Below are 19,302 nucleotides of genomic sequence, written 5' to 3'. Positions count from 1 at the left end.
CAGAGTTAGCTGCTCAGCAAATGACAAAAGAAGCCAGAAAGAAAAGGAGGAGGCAAGCACTGGGGTGTTGTGAAACTGAAGAAGACACAGACTATGGACCAGGGCAATTCTAGTGCATAAAAGACGCAGAAATGTGAGTCTGTATGTGAGTTTTTAATAAAAAAGTTTTAAACCTCAATATCTCTGAACCACATTTTTGGCAATAAATGACCCGTTTGCCAAAAAATTAGTGATGGTAGAAACATGAAATTTTCACAGCATGCCAAGTGTGAAATTGAACACATATAGAACTAGAACAATTAAAATATTCTGAGCTGTTTTGTTATTATGTTCATTTATTTACAAAATTCTGTCAAAAACTTGAGTGTTTGGAAAAAAGATAACATACCCCACAATACAATTCTAGTAATAATTCTAGTTCAGTTTATCTAGAATGTTGCATTCAATAATTATGGAAAATTGTAAGTTGGTGTCTTAAAAAGTTTCCAAGATAATGGGTCAGCAAATTCGACGATTTAACATTGGCGGCGTAGGACATACAATGTCCCCTTAAATGGAAATGTAGGCAAAGAGATAGAAAATTCAAAGAAAAGTCGCAAGTGGGTCTTCCTACCGCATACACCGCACAAAATGATGACGTCGACAAAAATTACAATTTAATATATAGTTCAAATACCAGAATCTGAATTCATTACTTTGCTGCTAAAATTGCAGTTAGATTTTAAAGCCTGGATATGACTTTATTATCTTAGTTTAATGAAATTTATTAATATTAAAAAAGAAAACACTTCCTAATGTTCCGCTAAATTATATTTATTTGCTCACGAATCGGCTTTCGGCGTTTCATCCCACCTTTAGGTGACAACAGAATGTCCCAAACATGGATATACATTATGTGTGGCCTACATAGATATTATTTGTACAGAATATACAAAACTGACAAATTGTTTACATAGGAAAACATTACAATAATTGCATTAGCTAAAAAGTGCTGTAAAAAAAGTTTTTGTGTAGAGACACATTTGAAACATGGTGAGAAATGTGATGAATGTGTATATCGGATCCGGTATTTGTAACGAAAACTTAATTTAACAAATGGAAAAGTCTGTGATCATTTAATACTACGCGGGCATTTTGTGTAACGTGTTTGTTGATTTCCATTGTTTCCAGTAGGGTCATTTTTCTGCTTTTCTAGACAGAACGTAAAAATCCTCAGTCTACATCATATGGATAGTTTTCTGCCAAACGATGATCAGCAAAGGTAGAATCGTTCTTCCTTAATCGATAGCTTCTCTCATGGGCACGTAGTCTAATGGTCACAGCTCTGCCTGAATGATTAATATACACCTTTTCACACTACTTGCAAGTGATTTTATGTACACCTCTCTGTCCAAGAGTTGCAATTTGTCTTTACTAGTGAACAAATTTTTTTATATTTTATTGGTATTATAAACGCCTGTACATAACGGTTAACTGCACTTTGTTACCACACTTCATATTATTAACTGAATTTTCTGTCAGTGCTTGGTAAAACATAAAAATAATGTCTTCGCGAGCAAATAAATATACACTCCTGGAAATTGAAATAAGAACACCGTGAATTCATTGTCCCAGGAAGGGGAAACTTTATTGACACATTCCTGGGGTCAGATACATCACATGATCACACTGACAGAACCACAGGCACATAGACACAGGCAACAGAGCATGCACAATGTCGGCACTAGTACAGTGTATATCCACCTTTCGCAGCAATGCAGGCTGCTATTCTCCCATGGAGACGATTGTAGAGATGCTGGATGTAGTCCTGTGGAACGGCTTGCCATGCCATTTCCACCTGGCGCCTCAGTTGGACCAGCGTTCGTGCTGGACGTGCAGACCGCGTGAGACGACACTTCATCCAGTCCTAAACATGCTCAATGGGGGACAGATCCGGAGATCTTGCTGGCCAGGGTAGTTGACGTACACCTTCTAGAGCACGTTGGGTGGCACGGGATACATGCGGACGTGCATTGTCCTGTTGGAACAGCAAGTTCCCTTGCCGGTCTAGGAATGGTAGAACGATGGGTTCGATGACGGTTTGGATGTACCGTGCACTATTCAGTGTCCCCTCGACGATCACCAGTGGTGTACGGCCAGTGTAGGAGATCGCTCCCCACACCATGATGCCGGGTGTTGGCCCTGTGTGCCTCGGTCGTATGCAGTCCTGATTGCGGCGCTCACCTGCACGGCGCCAAACACGCATACGACCATCATTGCCACCAAGGCAGAAGCGACTCTCATCGCTGAAGACGACACGTCTCCATTCGTCCCTCCATTCACGCCTGTCGCGACACCACTGGAGGCGGGCTGCACGATGTTGGGGCGTGAGCGGAAGACGGCCTAACGGTGTGCGGGACCGTAGCCCAGCTTCATGGAGACGGTTGCGAATGGTCCTCGCCGATACCCCAGGAGCAACAGTGTCCCTAATTTGCTGGGAAGTGGCGGTGCGGTCCCCTGCGGCACTGCGTAGGATCCTACGGTCTTGGCGTGCATCCGTGCGTCGCTGCGGTCCGGTCCCAGGTCGACGGGCACGTGCACCTTCCGCCGACCACTGGCGACAACATCGATGTACTGTGGAGACCTCACGCCCCACGTGTTGAGCAATTCGGCGGTACGTCCACCCGGCCTCCCGCATGCCCACTATACGCCCTCGCTCAAAGTCCGTCAACTGCACATACGGTTCACGTCCACGCTGTTGCGGCATGCTACCAGTGTTAAAGACTGCGATGGAGCTCCGTATGCCACGGCCAACTGGCTGACACTGACGGCGGCGGTGCACAAATGCTGCGCAGCTAGCGCCATTCGACGGCCAACACCGCGGTTCCTGGTGTGTCCGCTGTGCCGTGCGTGTGATCATTGCTTGTACAGCCCTCTCGCAGTGTCCGGAGCTAGTATGGTGGGTCTGACACACCGGTGTCAATGTGTTCTTTTTTCCATTTCCAGGAGTGTAATTTGCGGAACGTCAGAAAGTGTTTTCCTTCTTAACACTATTGTTATGTTCTGCGAAGCACTGACGGACAATACAGTTAAGTAATTAATTGTGCTGACAAAGTGCAGTTAACCATCATGCCCAGGAGATTATTGAAACAGAAGTTAACGGCCACGCAACATACTTGGCTCAACTGGGAGTGTTTACATCGGAACGTTACTTCTAAACACGTCAACATTAAATCGAAGTGTACTTCCCCAGCTGCAGTGAAAGCTATCAATATCGGCGGGAGAACGCGCGTAAGAGAATAAATGGAAAACTGGTACAGAATCCGTGACAACGTAAGTTCGCATTTAAAAGTTTGTCACATGCTTACTACGACCGTCACACATCCGTGCGTGTTAGCCATTTTTTATCACCGTGTGTGTGAATACGTAAGCAGAATTGTCCACCAAATGCATCTACACCAAGAATCAAAGCTATTAGAGTTAAGAAAATATAAACCGTTGGCAACACGTGTTCCCAATCATCAGTTTGCTGATCGAATAACGAAATTATTGTGGATGAGCTCAAAGTGTTGAATAAAGGTATTAAAAATGTTCCGAAATCCACAGTTTCTGAAAAACTGCTAGATGTGCTAAAAGTAGATCTCCATCTCCCGTTACATGATGTTGTTTATATGAAACGTTTGGTTAGTAACTGCTACTGCTGTTAGTGGAGAACTCCCACGCAATGAAATCAGTAAGTCAAACAAGTTAAAGAAGAAAAAAATCTCCAAAAATGTCATCGCTACTAAAGCCAAAAAGTCAAACAGTTTAGTTCTTTTGAAAAAAGCTTATCACGTTACAAAAGTGAACTAGTTCCATGTTCCGACTTCCAAGATCTGCAAAAAGGTCTGACAGCAGCTTTCAATTAACAAATAAAAACCGCCATTAAATCATTTAATATTATTACATCTGAAACCAACAGCAGTATACTAGCTAATATTAATCCCATGGCTCCTAGATTAAATGGTTTACCCAAGTTACATAAAGATGGTGTTCTAATACGCCCCATAGTGTCATTCTTCCTTGCTCCATGTTATCTACTACCTAAAGAGCTTAATTACGTCATTAAAAAGAAAATCAGTTTTAAAACTGAGTTTTGTATCAGAAATTCTATGGCTCTTGTCGACAAAATCACAGATACGTAAATCCTACCCAGTTCTAAAATACTATCGTTCGGTGTCACTAGCTTATTTACAAATGTTTCATCTATTGAATGTATAAACGTGGTAATAGACCTTTTGCACAAATCCAAATTAAATTCTATAAAATTACCAAAAATAATAAGTTACTCAAAAGTATGTAAAACAGAATCACTTCCAGTTTCAGAAAACGTATTGCACTCAATCTAATGGCCTAGCTATGGGTTCACCTCTTAGTCCCACACTTTTCGAGATCTTAATGGATAATCTCGATAAATTTACAGAAAGAGCCACTGAATTGTAAAATTAATTACGGGTACAGATATGCCGATGAAGTGCTGTGTTTGTGGACTGGTACTCCTAGATAATTAAGTACATTAGTACAGCACTTAAACTCGTAATACAAGAAAATTCAGTTTACAGTGGAGGTAGGAGGCTCTTCTATAAATTTCTTGGACCTTAATATAGCTATCAGAATAAAAAGAAACGTATTTATCCTGCAACCTCCCAGTATCTACACAGCCACAAAGATGCAGCTTTCCATTAAATGGTGCATCGCCTCATATCTGTTCCATTATCCGAATCAACTTTTCAAACAGAACTGCAAACCATCAAACATATCGCTTCCAGTAATGGCTGTAGCCCTGCACTGATTGATAATATTCTACGGAAAAATTAATAAAATTACATTACTTCTGTACACAGGCCAACGGCAGACACTTAGTAATTACAAATCATGGTCTAAAATTCCTTATATTGGCAACATTTCAGACATTCTTGTGAAATAGCTAGTTTCACAACTACAGACCAGCACTTTATAATACCAGTAACATATATATATATAATTTTGCTGAACGTTAGGAAGTGTTTTCCTTTTGAATATAATTATAAAGTTCTGCCAAGCACCAACGGAAAATTCAGTTAATGTTATGTAATTATGTTTGTCTGCAATGCCTTATTAAATAAATTATAGGTTAAACACATTCCTACATTTCTGCAGTTGTTTTAAAATGAAAACATGCAAGTCTTGCTTCTCTCTGCTCATAGCCATGTCAATTTTTAACGGTTCCCTACCTTATAAGATAGGGATATGTTTCATTCAACATCACTCTTTGTCTGATATTAAATCTCTGAATTGATCATCTGTTGCTTTCTTAAAGCAGTTGATTAGTACTCCCATAACATTATGTGTTAAATGATGCTATGGTATGAGCATTTTGTGCACGTCGTTTTCCCATCAGAGCGGGTCAAAAAATCTCACTGGCCCCATATACTACGTTTTACGATGCATAATGGACTTGTCGGCGCTCATAAAGCTATGATGCCAACATACACTGTATCCGCTATTACATTCGTTTTTCTGGAAGAAAGTTAATGATACAACAGCTGTAAATTTCAATATAACTCAAAGGAAACAGATATTTTAGGCACTTGAACAAAGCAGAGCTGAATATCTCACATTTCTTAATGTCTTTCCGTTTAGCATAAGTAGAAGTATTGATGTTGGCAGTTAATTTGTCCAAGGATCATATTTCAGTGACGTAAAATTTGATAATTTACTACCAAGGAAATACAAATTATATATACAGACGCTTGAATGCAAACACGTGTTTAGTGAGAACTAGACCGGACAGGACAGGTAGTCGACCATGTCGTTGGTGAGCGAGCCACCCCGGTGTCAGTGAGGTATTGAACTCTGAGAAGTTGTGAAGTATTATTGTTATAAACTCACGATCATCCTTTTTTAAGATTATTAACGCCTACTCTGAGTTTTTTACCTTATCGTTAGTTGCTTAATATGTAATATTTAACAGGTACCTTCTAAGTACTAAAAATAAAAATATCTTTGTTAGCTCTCTCTTCTCTTCGCTCATATTATTGTGCAATATTAAACCCTCATAGAAAATGCTGTTAGGATGTTTTTGTTTTTTCCTGGATAAACAAATCATCAACAAATGTGCAATTTTTCAAAAGCCTGCAATAAAATTACGTTACTCTCTGCAATCCTTGTACATTTCTTTAATTTATATTCTGGGGGTATTTGCTGCTAAATGATAATGGTATCAACCAAAGAAGGAATTACATTATCTAAAAATAAGGGAACATAACATTTTTCGAGCGGTTGTAGGCGTTTCAGTCTGGGACCGCGCGACCGCTACGGTCGCAGGTTCGAATTCTGCCTCGGGCATGGATGTGTATGATGTCCTTAGGTTATTTAGGTTTAAGTAGTTCTACGTTCTAGGGGACTGATGACCTGAGCAATTAAGTCCCATAGTGCTCAGATCCATTTGAACCATAACATTCTCACGTGCAGAAACTTAAGTTCAAAATAAACACATCCAGTTTATTAAACAACTGGTACGTAACGTAGATTCATGATTCGTGAAGTGAAATTTGGCATTGGAGGTAATATTTGGCGTAATAACATGTCTGAAGCGGAAAAAAATTAGCAGAAAGTCGAAACACAAATGCGTTAAGATACTTGGTAAACAAATGACTGTAGATATTTTACGTATAAAGTAAATACATGTTGAAAGAAATCAGCGACTGCCACAAGAAATGAATTTCGTACAATCTTGCTTAAAAAAAATGTGTCACTGTTACCCAGAACCGATAATATTTGTAAATATTTTTATTAATGATCCTCTTTCAGTTCCGTTTCGTATAATTCCTGTGGAGCGTAAAATTCAGGCTCTGCTTCAGAATCAACGTAAAGCTTCGAAGATTCACTAAAGATAAGAATAACTTATGTATTTCACATTTAAGACTTTTCGCTTTTAATCTTCGCAATACTAGCTTACCATATGCTTTGAACTCGACATTATTGCACATCACAACTTGAGGTGCATGCGGAGGTGTTGTGACCTGTGATACATGGAAAGTCGGGGGACAATGTTACACGTTCATAGTGAAATATTTGCAGTAGAAAATGACAAAGATGTCACTGTGACAGTGGCTGTGCAGCAGAGGTTGGATTAGGTGATCCCTAGCTTCTTGCGTCACAGCAGAGCCTATGAATAATATATCTTAACGGCCTCGAATAATACATCTGGGTAATTGGGAAGCACGCTCAGCGTGCCGTAAGAGGGGTAATGAACAGAAGGCTGCGCTTTCGCCCGCGTTCTCCCACGTGTGTTGCTGTTCTCTAAAATACAGACGTTCTGCTGACGAAACCGGTAAACCGGTCACGATATCAGTCGATTCGAAGCTCGTGTATTCTTACTTATTATCTGGTGTTACATCGAGGAAGGTGTCCCCAACGATGAGTTTTCTCATTTAACATTTGATACCTGTACCTTTACATTGTGCAAGTTGTGAGAGATGGGAAACATCTAGACAGAATGAGATGATGCAGTGATTATGGCAGCAACCTTGCATTTTTGATGATGGTCGTTCAAATCACTGTGTGACCAACCACACATAGGTTTTCTGAATCATCCCTAAATCTCATCAAGGGAATACAGTGACGTTTCTCTTCAGTAGGTTACGGGCGGTTTACAGACGTGCTCGTACACCTGAGCCAATAATTCTTGTCTAGAGATATCGATGTTAGCAAAGTGTGAATGTTTAACCTCGTTAAAACCGGAAATTAGTGTCGTATTTTTTACCAGTAGCGGAAGACATTTATATTGGTTTTATTTCTCGTTAAGCGCGTGGGTATAAGGCTACATCATCTACATTGAATGATAATGGTTTCGTCTAGGTTTAGGAAGATGTGCAAAGATGCCTGATAATGCTAGTTAATGGACTAGGAAATGTCTGGGTTGCGTAGCGAAATAGTAAATAAATATATGTGTTTGTTGTAGGAAGTGGACAAATAATTGCTTACTAGTTTGACGCAATCTAATGTCGGAAAAATTAATGATAACACAAAATCTCTTCTGATGGATAGCTGCACAACTTCGTAGGAAGTAAACTGTGACTCCCCTTCCACTTTCTAGTCCTTCTGAGACGCTGTTCCATCTCTAAAGAGCACAACGCACAAGAGACTTACAGCATTCCTTTCCCTTCTTATTCATATTATAGGCCAGTGGTTCACTACTGTGAGCATTTAGTCGCTTTGCAATATGCAACATTTGTGTTTCTGCAGTTACCATTATTCGTTGAACTAATGTGACCATGGTCTTTGTGTTTAGCTAGCGGTAGCAGAGTATAGTAAATGGCTGGAAACCTCACAAGAACAGAGTTAATAGACTTTAATTACACATGAATTGCAGGTAACATAGCTTGATGCAGCATGACTGCAAAAAAATTAAAAATATAAGCTAGCATAACTACAATAATTCGTGTTGTGATGTTACTGCCGAGCCTTTCACAAACCCTGTAGATATTAGAATGCTCCACTTGGAGTGGTATTTCATACATTGAGGAAATGGACATGACCCTTAGTTTAAAAATGTTAGAATTTATCAAAGTAGATATTAAACCTTTAGGGTGGCTTCTCACAACTAAAGGTATCTAACCCTACCCATAAAAAAAAGCGGTGAAAGAACGTTCCAAACCTAAGAATAGTAAACGGCTGAAGCTATTTTAAGGATGTGTATGTTTTATAGAAATTATGTATCAGGGTAAGTATTTAAGGATCCTAATTTTAACAGATTACTGAGTTTAAAAGGGAAATTTTATATGGAATAATAAATGTCCAGAGCAATTTGATCTTAGTGAAGACAGATTGTTAGATGATCCAGATCTGTCCTGCCAGTATGAGTACCGACAGTAGTGGGTATTGGTCAGTACAGGAGCATTTGCAATATTTTTAGGATGAAATGAAACAAGATATTCAGAAACAGCATTTCCAAGTCAGACTTCGATTGTGTACCAACAGAATTACAGTGTGTAAGGGTGTGACGCCCACGCCACAGTGTTTCTCAAATACTTAGAATCTATCTCTGGGGTTATGTTATATATGTGTTCACTGAGTAACGAGCATTGGTGCTCCCGAAGAAATTCAGATTAGCTCGTGGGACACTAACTCGTTGGACATTATACCTGTAACAGTTCCAATTATAGATCAAATAAGTTAAAGGGGATACAAAATAAGGTGCCAGCTGTATTGTCTAGACTATATGTATAAGAGGATAGGGCTGGTAAGACAGGAGATATAGAAGGAAGGAGTCCCTGCAGAACACAAAATTGTAGGCGTATGGAAGAATATGGGGTGATACCAAAATGAGATGATGTATTAAAATCAGTAAAGCAAAAGTTGGGTGTAAAACACATGATCATTTACCATAGTTTTGTAAGATAAATGATAAGATTCTGTTGAGGAGAACACACGTAAATGCTGATGATAGGATAATTTATTGACCAAAAACTATTGTGGAAGACGTGGCGGACTGTTACCGTTTAAGTTGTGGGTATGTAGGTCCATAGCAGTGTGTGGGGAAATTGAGGGAAGCCATTTACTTTGACATATGCTGAAAAAGACATACAAAAAAATAAGGACATATAACCATTTCCAGAAGGTAAACGTAATTAGAGCATCCGGTGTCCAGTACAGAATATCCAACCAAGTAAACCGAAAGAACCTTTGGAAGTAAATTTTTATGGTGGGTCATTCTGCTGTAACAACTGGAGGCTATGTTAAATATTTGTAGATTTGAATTTTTCGACATTCATCGGATTGTATCCTTCAAGAAAGGAAAGATGTAAAGGAATACTGTAAAACTAAGACAAGATTATTTTGTGAAGTCAATATTGTCGATAAAGTTGAAGCAGTTATTGAAGATCGATCAAGGAATAAAAGCAATACATATCGAGTATACCAGTAGAGTACTATATGTGCAACATTGATCAGTTAAGCAAAAACTACTGTTACAATACGTGTAGTGCATAGCGAAGTATTAGCACAGATATGGGAGAAGTACCTGGCAGTATTACAGCATAATGTAGCTGAGTACAACCCTTATGAGATTATACTACTTGACAGAATTTTAAGCTTAGTAAAAGAAAAGGTGTCTTTTCCAGAGAGGAAAGAGCTGAACTGGGAAGAGAAGAAGGGATATGCTCTGAAAAATATTATTTCTCCCAAACCATACAGACACATTCCTAAGGCCACCATGAGCGCCGACATGACAGCTAACAAGAGAGAACCAAATGTGTAACTGAGGGTAGTAAAACGAAAAGAGTCAGAAAGCTTAAAGTGAACGAATTCTTTAAAAAAATAGGCAGTGGAACTCAATATATCTGATAATGTAATTGATAGTTGGTTTGATAGAAATGTAGAAAAAGCTGTAAAAGACCGATTTCATTAAAATATTTCAGGTGAGTCAAAATATGTTCAAATCGGTAAAGTGCTATCAAGATGAAGCAAAGAGTGTGAGATATTTGGAGAATTATGTGACTTACAAACTGAATAAAGCAGAACCTGTGAATTTAGGATACAAACAGGTGTACATAGTTACTTCAAATGTTCTTTTTTAATGTTTTTCCATGTTTAAATTTACTTAGTTACTTACTTACTTATAGTAGCCAGACAAACCACAGCCGGTCCTTGACCTCACTCAGTCCAGCCTTCCACACTTTCCTGTCATCTGCATCTTCATCTCCCAGACCCAGTATCTGTATGTCTCCCATGGTATTATATTTCCATCTCATTCTCGGCTGTCCCAGTGGTCTCTTTCCTTCAGCTTCTCCATCCATTGCAGCCTTTATTACTGTGGTTTCCCCTCTCCTCCTCACATGTCCGTACCATCTTAGGCCCTTAATTTTCACCTTCGCTACGACGTCAGGCCTGAGTTCTCTGTTTTTCCTCATTCTCCACTGTTATTTTCTTTCACTGGACCGTATATTTTTCTCAGTACTTTATTTTCAAAAGTGATGAGTTTTTCCTCTGTTTTCTTTGTCAGGCTCCATGTCTCACTTGCATAGGACACTGTTGGCTTCCTGATGGTCTGATATGTTCTTATTTTTGCCTGCCTAGAAAATAACTTCGATCATATAATATTGTGCATAGCTTCTAGACATCTTCCCTCGGCTTAAATTCCTGTTACTATCTCTTGTTGTACAAGCTTTTGTTGTTTGATGTTGACACCGAAGTGCGTGAATGTGTCTCTCTTCAGCACTGTTAGATTTCCGATGTTTAGATGGTTTGTTCCTAAATGAACTCTTCTTCCTACTACCATTAACTTTGTTTTACTTTCATTTATACTTAGACCTACTTTCTTTGCTTCCTCCATTAGCACAGTCCCCATTTTCTCCAGTTCTTCCATGTTCTTTCCTATCAGCATAACATCATCAGCAAAAGCCAGGACATTTATCTTATTCCCCATGATGACTCCTGCACTTTCACATGTTACTCTCCTCAGGGTGTTGTTGAGGACCAAACTGAACATTGTTGGTGATGTAATATCTCCCTGTCTCACTCCTGTTTTTATTTCAAATGCTTTTGAGAACTCCCCCTGTGCTTTCACTCTACACTTTGATTCCAGCACACACTTTTTAATTAGCTTTATCAGCTTGACAGGTATCCGACACCCTGTCACTATCCTCCACATTTCCTCTCTTACTATGCTGTCATAGATTTTGTTGAAATCTATAAATAGGCAAAAGGTATCACTATTGGGCTCCCAGATCTTAACTAATATTTGTCTTAGTGTGAATATTTGGATGATTATTGATTTACCTCTTCTGAACCCTGCTTGTGCTGTGCCTAATATTTCCTCAATGTATGAGTTGAGCCTGTTCCCATGTTTAAATATAGGATTTTGATAATTTTTTTCTGAGAGTTCAACCAATGAAGGCTGCTTGAATAAGTAAAGGATAAACTAGTTTATTTAAATGGGCAGAAACCTTCGCAATTATATTTACAAGTCCTCTGTCTGGATATCTTAAATAGAAAAATAAGTGCATGGATGAGGGTATGTGAGATATAGAATGGATGAGTTTGTATATAAGTATTTTTGGGGGTTTAATTGTGTGATTGTGTAAGGTGATTGCTAGAACTATTTTAGTGTAATAGGTTGTAATTTCTGTAACTAACATTTACGAGTCAGACAGAGGAACATAAATATGGACATCAACAGATACTGAGAGGAGAAATATGAATGTGTTATCAGTATATGTTATTTCAAACTGTGGTATTAACTGCAGCAGGACTATGGAGAACTATGAGAACGATGAGGCTGGCCTATACTGCGGAAGTGGCTGGGTGTCGTTCAGTAAGCAGTAGTTGAACAGGCAGGCTCCAGTGGGAGGACTTGCTCATCAGAAACGTGTGGAGTGGACTGTCTAGTTGTCACTGGTGGGAAGTGATGTGAGACACTCAAGGAGTGGTGGAAATGGATGGACACCAAAAAATGGTTCAATAAGACGAGGTGTAGCTAGCACAAGGGAAGGATAGGACAGGAATGACTGGTCACAAGACAAACTAATAATTTACTTGTGTTTGTTTTTAACCAACAGACATTGGGTACATCTGTTTCTTGTAATACATTTGTATAAGAAAAGGGTTAATATTCAAATCTTTATTTTTTACATAAATACTTCCATGAGGAATTTTCTATGTACTTTTGTTAGTTTCTCAGAAATAGTATGAATGCGTGGTGAAAGAAAATAAACGGTCTTCTGTAAGATACAAATCGTGGGTTCGAGAGACCGGCTCGGAGTAACACAAGGTGAATATAGGCCAAAAATGACTGCTCACAAGGCGAACTAGCGATTTATTTGTGTTTGTTGTTAGGTAACTCGCAAGGAGTACATCTTATTTCTTGTAACATATCCATAAACAATCTTTTTTAACTCGTCAGTCCATCAGTCTTCTGACTATTTGATGCGGCGCTGCCATGAATTTCTCTTCTGTTGTCAGCTTCTTTATCTCAGAGTAGCACTTGCAACTTACATCCTCAATTATTTGCTGGATGTATTCCAACCTCTGTCTTGCTTTGCAGTTTTTACCCCCTACAATTCCCTCTGGTACCATGGAAGTCATTCTGTGAGATCCTAACAAATGTCCTGCCATACTATCCTTTCTTACTGCCAGTGTTTTCCATATATTCCTTTCCCCTCCGATTCTGTGGACAACCTTCTCATTCCTTACCTTGTCAGTTCATCTAACTTTCAACATTCTTCTGTAGCAGCACACCTCAGATGGTTTTGCCAAAGTCCATTATTCACTGTCATGCAACGCTGTGTTCCAAACGTACATTCTCAGAGATTTTTTCCTCTAATTAAGTCCTATGTTTGATACGAGTAGGCTTCTCTTAGTCAGGCCTCCCCATTTTGCCAGTGATTGTTTCCTTTTTACGTCCTCCTGGCTCTCTGCTCTCTCCGTCATGGGTTATTTTGCTGTCTAGGTAGCAGAAATCCTTAACTTCATCTACTTTATGATTACCAATCCTGATGATAAGTTTCTCGTTGTTCTCATTTCTGCTATCTCTCATTTCTTTCATTTTTCTTCGATTTACTCTCAGTCCATTTTTTATGCTCATTGGACTGTTCATTCCATTCAGCGGATCCTGCAATTCTTCTTTACTTTCACTGAGGATAGCAATGTCATCAGCGAATACTGTCATTGATATACTTTTACCTTAAATTTTAATTCCACTCTAGAATGCTTCTTTTATTTCTGTTACTGCTTCGTCGACATATAGAGAGAACTACATTCCTGTATTACACCATTTTTAATCAGATCACTTGGTTCTTCGCCATCCAATCTTATTGTTCTGTCAGCTTTTGTACATACTGTATGTTATCTGTCTTCCCCTATAGCTTACTCCTATTTTTCTTACAATTTCGAACATGTTGCACCACTTTACGTTGTCGAACGCTTTTTTCGGGTCGAGGAATCCTATAAATTATCTTGATTTTCCTTTAGCCTTTCTTCCATTTTCAGCCACGACGTCGAAACTGCGTCAATGGTGCCTTTACCTTTCTAAAAGACAAACTGATCGTCATCCAACACGTCCTCAGATTTCTTTTCCATTCTACTGTATGTTCTTTTTGTTATAACTTGGATGCTTGAGCTGTTAAGTTGACCGTGCGATAATTCTCACATTTGTCGGCCCTTGCAATCTTCGGAATTGTGTAGATGACTTTTTCCGAAAGTCAGATGGCACATCGCCAGACTCATACATTCACCACACCATATCATTTTGTTGCCACTTCCCCAGAGGTTTTACAGATTCTAATGAAAATTGTTCCACTAACCTGTATTATAAAAATCACCTATTTTTGCTTCAGTAGGTAAAAGGTTAAAGAGACATTCTAAAGTTTTTAAAGTAGTTATTGATTAAAGTCAAATACTGAAATTAAACTGCATAGGAACTCTGCAAGTATTAGAGTAAACTTATAATAGCAATTATGTGTTTTAATGTAGTGTTATCGCAGGCTTATGACCGAAGGTTCTTTTGTGTTGATATGTATGTGGAATCGACAAGTATCTTTCTAATTATTTGGTTACCACGTATAAAATGCTGTTATAATGAAGTACTATGACTGAATCTGGATTGTGAAATGGCGTTATATGCCGGCATTGTTGATAGTGGTGCGCTCTTAAATTGCACTCATCAGCCAGAACGTGTCATCACCGACCTATTATCGATATAGAGCCGTTCAGGCGATTCCAGCGTCACCTGGCGAGGAATGGCTACTGGTCAGACAAATGTACGGTACATGTAGCGTAAGTGAGCGTGCTGTCCGTTTGTAGACTGGGGAAGGCGCGCCAGTGTTAACACCACGACATTGTGATGACCCGGAGGCCCGACACCAGCATTTCAGAAACTGTATAACTTGTCAGGTGTTCGATGAGTGCTATGATGAGTGTCTTCAACACGTTCGAAACCAATGTGAAACCATGTCGATACGTATTCTGACTGGTAGAGCAGCTGATCTTTTCGTTTTCTTCCCTTCTTTCGTGATCTGACGCCTCCTGCTCAACACTATACTGTAACAAAACAAGATCGCTTATTTGATCATCTTCTGCTAACCATTTCTCTACATCAGCAGACTGGATGTGTGAGAACTGTCAAGAGTTTACAAAAACGTGCTAAATCTGCAGTGTCTCACTCATTAATTACCAGAAGTTGTTACTCTTGTTTTAGGATAAGACAAACCTTCTTCCATGAGTTTTGTAGAGTGGTTTACTTACCTTCTCCCCAAGTTTGAATAAGTGTGTAAATTGCACCTTTTATGTTGAGGCTTTAGTTCATCAGATAGATCACAAACCTTTTTTGTTTTCTTTAACAAGGCACTGACATAATTCCTCCTGTAACGCCGTTTAAATCTCTCAATAATAGCCTGGTCCATTGGATGGATTACTGAAGTCACATGGGGGCGAAAACAAATCATTTATGCCAGCGTGTTGAAGCAGACTTTGATATCAAGCACGTTTTGTAAGTGGGAACAAACTCATCAATAAACCATTTATTCAATGTATAGCTATTCATCGAACACTGTTTTGAGCTTTTTAATAGACAAGAAGAGCGTTAAGTTTATGTCAGCGAAGGAGCGTTGTAGCGAAACAAGCTCTGTTTCATTTGAGGGATACAGAGGTGAGCCAGTGTGCCAGGACTTACCCAGTTCACTGCTACTAACGCTACGTCATCATAACGCGCCTGTGCGTAGCATACAAAGCATCGCGCCATAATCTAAGAATTAAATAAAAAATTAAATTAGCTTTTCCAAAGATTGTCAATCTATGCTTCAGTATATTAATGATTATATTGTTAAATCTCAGAGTGATCAGATGACTATGTTTCACCATATACATTGTTTTAAGAAAAAAACCAGTGGCGCTAAATAGTAAAGCTATATAGCCAAAAACTGTTCATAATGTGCAAATGTATGTCAAAATAAACTGTTACAAGTCTCAAGTGTCAACTCAATCGGAGCAGTATTCTGCTCAAAATTGGCGTTTTTAAGAAAAACTCAAGGCGCTAAATATTAGACTCACAAAGATGAAAATTGGTACAAGGCTTCAGTTTGATATACAAACATTAACTATGTGACCCCGTTAAGCTACTTATTATATTTTTCAAGTAATTTACTAAAAAATAAATTTGGAACAAAAACGTCCTTATTTGTAATAGGTTAATTATCATTTATATTAATGATAGGAAGTTCCGATTACAGCACTTCATTACATCCATTAAATAACGCAGGTATAACAAGTTTCAAGAGTTCGATGTAAATAACAATCAGTACAAGCACTCTTAAAGAAGTAGTTCAGAGGTCATGTTCTACTGTCGGTTCTGTTCTAAAACTTCTAGTCGCGAAGGTTTAAATGCAGTAGAGCTAAAACTTTTGCTGTAACGAAGGCCAACTTAACTTCATTCATACGAAAATTACGAAGACTGTAAACTGGTACCCAATATAGTTATTTAGTAATGTGTGTCCGAGGAAGCGGCCGTTTAGATGCTGCTGACTGTGTTTAGAGCGGTTGACGGCAGGTGTTCCGTTCGGCCGTTCGCTGCACCTTTACGTAAATATGGCCTGGGAGGCAGTGACACGCAGACTTCGCACAGAGCTATTACTCTGTCCGCGTCAGTCAAACGTCGGCTTACGTGCTGCCTCGGATGACGTCACAACCAGTCTGCTGCTAAATGCATGTTTTCGGTACAAATAGGAAGTGAACTCGCTAGGACTTTACACCGTCCTGGATCGCTTAGCTCTCACGGAAGTAACTGTTTGTGTGCCGCCCGTAATGTTAACTAAACCGCGTGGCAAGTGGTAAGTTTATTTTCCAGTTTTGTGACGAGCAGGTAACTTTGATGATTAGAAGTCAGGGCAAAAGACCACTTAATAGTAACTTACCGTAGTGGTTGCCTCCGAACTGCTCATAGTGCTGTTATGATGGAGACATTATCACTATTATTATTGTGCGTATGAACTTTTACTGGATGTATGAATCAGTTAGAGCTCAAAACTTTTGTTTATAATCGTAGTTCCCGATCTCGCTGAGTAAATAGAGAGTAGAAACATTTCTTTCAATGAGCACCAGAAGAATGTGGACCTGCAGACTGGAAATTATGGTCAGTATATCCTCCACCGCTTTCTGGCTGACTGCAAAATAGTTTTCTCGGCTCTTGTAAAAACCGCGAAGCTTTATAATATTTAATCCGCCGTCCTACATATGGTGCATCGGCCGGGAAATTGGACAGTGGAAGTTCTCGGTACAGGACAACGAAGTCGGTAGGCTCTAACAGGATACCGGAGTGAAATGTACAGAAATTTGTGTGAGAATAGTGCTAAGATTAGCTCACGAGTGTGGAAACTAAGCTGTGAATGTTAGCCATTGCAACCTTGATCGTGGTGGAAGGGGAGAAGAAGACAACACTAGATCGCGGCTACCGCCGGCGCTGAGGTCACAAGAAGCCGGTCCATCATCACGGAGCTGCGTGGACCTGCGAGCTACCTACAAGCTACTGCGCGCGCTCACCGCTTCCCATCCCCACCCGCATCTGCTGCAGTAGGCCTTACCCGCCGCCATCCTCACCGCCACAGCTGTTGCTGCTCCCTGCATTTCAATCATATCTAAATCAGTAGCTATTTCCCTGACCCAATGCAAGCTGGTAAACATATTTTGAAGCAATTATCAGAGGTGCGTAACAAGGTTATCGCCGACATCACTTTCTCGTGATATGAACCTTTCAAAAATTCTGCAGAACAAAGTGAGGAGCCTGCTTCATGTCGCGACGCGTCACATCACATTTGCCGGTACACCGCGCCGGCATAGTTCGTCGAGGTCAAGCAATTAAGTTAAGTCAAGAATATTTAGAGCATTTGTTAGTTGCTTTCAGTAAGCTACTGAAGATGGACTGTACTGATAAGAATAAGCCGGCCAGTGTGGCCGAGCGGTTCTAGGCACTACAGTCTGGAACCGCGCGACCGCTACGCTCGCAGGTTCGAATCCTGCCTCGGGCATGGATGTGTTTGATGTCCTTAGGTTAGTTAGGTTTAAGAAGTTCTAAGTTCTAGGGGACTGATGACCTCAGAAGTTAAGTCCCATAGTGCTCAGAGCCATTTTGATAAGAATAAAGTGAAAATTAAGATGGAACCAGTCTCTGACAATGAATCCTCAGAATCAGAAACTGGAATTAATGAGGACGGTTCCGTCAATGTAATAAATCAGTAATCGGAATATGATTGTAAAAATTAGAATCTGAAATGAGTTTCAATGTTACTGCAAAGTTAGAACCATTTTCTGATGACGAAGTAACTGGAGTTGAGATCAAAAAGGAAATAATAGAATTAATAGAGTTATCAGATAATGAATCTTACTCCTATATTTCTGAAATTCAGCCAAGTCAGGGAATGCTAAAAACTCCTTTACAGCCGGTGGAAATGCCAAGTGGCAATGTAGAGGCACCAAATATGATGTAATTACTGTTTTCTAAACTTGGTTTGCATCATAAAGAACTGAACAATAAGTTGGAATTCAATACTAAACACTTAAGTAGTAAGATTGATGATGACGTTTGGCTTGTGGGGCGCTTAACTGCGCGGTCATCATCGTCCGTACAAAGTATCAGTTTTTACACAGTCTAATTTTTTCACAAACCAATCTAGCACTGTCACGAATGATAATGATAAAATGATGAGGAAGGCACAAACACCCATTCCCCGAGCAGAGAAAAACCCCGTGATCCCGAGGTAGCAACGCTAACAACTAGACCACGAACTGCGGACAAGTAAGTAGTAAGATTGAGATTAGTAATTAAGAACAGAACCGTAAGACTGAATGTAGCAGTAAACAACAAAAGGATAATAGTAAAGAACTAGAGGATGTAATACAGCATTAAAGGATGAAATTCTAAATTGAATACTTTAAATTATAAAATTGAGTCTAACCACCATGATCTGTACATCAAAGCCGGACAACAGGTAAATCAATTGCATAGTACATCCGAAACCGAAACTAGCGAAGTCCGCAAAGATTTCAAAGACACAGGTGAACTTATGAAAGGGGGGTTGTCAGAAAGAATAGGCAATGAATCCAAACTTTGGTGTGATCAATTTGAAGAAGGAACTACTAGAGTAAACGCTTGTCAAAAAATATTAAGAAAGTAAAATCTGATTGTGAGAAATTATGTGAAGATACTGATGAAAGATTTTCTGACAGAGTGGAAGCAGTAGAACTACAAGTAGAAAAACTAAATACTTGTATTACTAACATAGAAAATAGAATAATCTGACAGTTCTTGTAATG

The sequence above is a fragment of the Schistocerca americana genome, chromosome X (assembly GCF_021461395.2).
Source record: "Schistocerca americana isolate TAMUIC-IGC-003095 chromosome X, iqSchAmer2.1, whole genome shotgun sequence".
Lineage (NCBI taxonomy): Eukaryota > Metazoa > Arthropoda > Insecta > Orthoptera > Acrididae > Schistocerca > Schistocerca americana.
Note: the sequence above shows the minus strand (reverse complement) of the source record.